Source organism: Argopecten irradians, chromosome 14 (assembly GCF_041381155.1).
Source record: "Argopecten irradians isolate NY chromosome 14, Ai_NY, whole genome shotgun sequence".
Taxonomy (NCBI): domain Eukaryota; kingdom Metazoa; phylum Mollusca; class Bivalvia; order Pectinida; family Pectinidae; genus Argopecten; species Argopecten irradians.
This window is the reverse complement of record NC_091147.1, coordinates 15209051-15211216: the sequence shown is the minus strand read 5'-3', so window position 1 is coordinate 15211216 and position 2166 is coordinate 15209051.

Below are 2166 nucleotides of genomic sequence, written 5' to 3'. Positions count from 1 at the left end.
TAAAAACCAAAACGGCTTGCCATACATACACAATATACACGCAAGCATACATACAATTAACACCATCCATCCATCCATACATACATACATACATACATCTATCCATCCATCCATAGATACATACATCCATCCATACATCCATCCATCCATCCATACAATCATTCACACATACATACATACATACATCAGTACATGAGTATCAGAACTCATACATTATGTTTAATGTCATTTCTGCACTTCCATATTGTCCAATTCATGATTACCAGGATAACCAAGAATCACATTCACTTCTTTATTTAATATTCTTGCAGTAAATTCAGGTACAATATCTTCATTATCATCATGATAATTCAAAATAAGTTTTGTGTAAGCACACCTGAAGAATAAATGTTGTATATTGGTTTTCAACTTTGCAGAAATGAACTTTTCCATCTGAGTTACCGAATTTCATTATTTTCATTTCTGCACATAAAAGTTGATGGATACATTTCCATTGAAATTCTTTAATCTTAAGACATGTTAAAGATGCTCCACCGCTGACAAATGGTATTTTTTCACTATCAAAAACAGGAGCAGACGATTTTAGTATTTTTCTTAAGTTACAAAAGTTACTTACTTTACACCATTACCACCATTGAAAAGTTTGAGCTTCTAAAATTAAAGATATGAAAAATAATTAATTGCATCGCGAAAAAAAATCTGTGTCACTATATCCTATATGGAATGAAGTACTGATTGCGCATGTACCAAAGGCAAAATAAATAATTTTATATTATTTTTTTGTGATAATTAGACTATTATATACATGATTAAACACCAATTATTGTTCAAATGACGAATATCATTTATGCTCTGTCGGCGGTGGAGCATCTTTAATATATTAAAACAATTCAACCAGATATCTTTACATTGAAATTGTATTATGTAAAGGTTCTCCTATTTTATTTCAGCATCGGGTCTAGTATTCCCGTTAAGTAAAAAAGTATTGTTTTATCTGATTTTATTCCAAGCTAACCAAGCTCTGTATCAGTGCTGGCATGGGTCTGTCAACAGTAAGAGGAAGGGCGAGTGCAGGTCAAAAGGGGTCAGTTTAAACGACCTCGGTGAGATTAGGTCCCTAAGGAGCTGTTAGCTAATTCTAGTATGTAATCAAGATTAATGCGATCTATTTTCTGGTTAATCAGAGAGACGTTTTGTTAGACAGTTCAGGTTTGGATGTTAGAACACAATGTTTGAGCTGAGATGTTGTGTCGATCTCATTGTATGTGGTTTACTGATATGAGTCTGACTTGAACCACACTAATCATTATGGTGCAAGGGTATATTGGGGGTAAGGAAAAGAAGGTTACCTGCTTATCGTTTAATGCAACCTGTGTCCCATCAGACTGCCAAGTGTTATCAAGAAGGAATGTTAATTATCCCAAAGCAACGTTAGAAAAGTGACAGGCGTACACGGGCCAACACAGCATTGACGAAATAAACTAAAAGCAAAGCAAAAATTGACAAAAAAGAATTGTACAACACTTGACAAAAATCTACTGCTTTTGTGGTTGCTGACAACGTTTTTGTGTGAAACTACTGTCAAAACAATGTTGCTTAAGTGTATATTGCCAAGGCGTATATGGGCCATCGTGCAAACATTAATTTTTTCACTTGCATTATCAGCTTTAAAGTGATGTATGTTGGTGCCGTAAGTACCGTGATCTAGTTGCCAACTATTGTATATTATTAACAAGACATGCTCTCAGATTATTAGTCCCCTGTGAAACCGAAGGGGAATATAGTGTCTGTCTGTCTGTCTGTCTGCCTGCCTGCGTTCCCGCCCACCCGCCAACATCAACGATTTTTTTTTCAAACTTCATACAATCGTAACATGGGGGAAAGCATGGCTTGGAATTGAATTTGGGGTCAAAAGATGAACTACAAAGTGATAAGTTGAGAACAAATACAAAGGTAACATAGGGATAACATAGCTTGGGAGTAAATTTGGGTCAAAAGGTCAATGTCACAAATTTTCGTTTCCGCAGGATAACTCGAGACAGAATTTATTCAAACTTCATACAATGATAGCATGACTAAGCAATAATAACTGGCTATAGATGAAAAAAATGTAATTGACGACAGGGGTCGTGTTTCGCTTTCAACACTTACTGTAAGCTTGTTTTC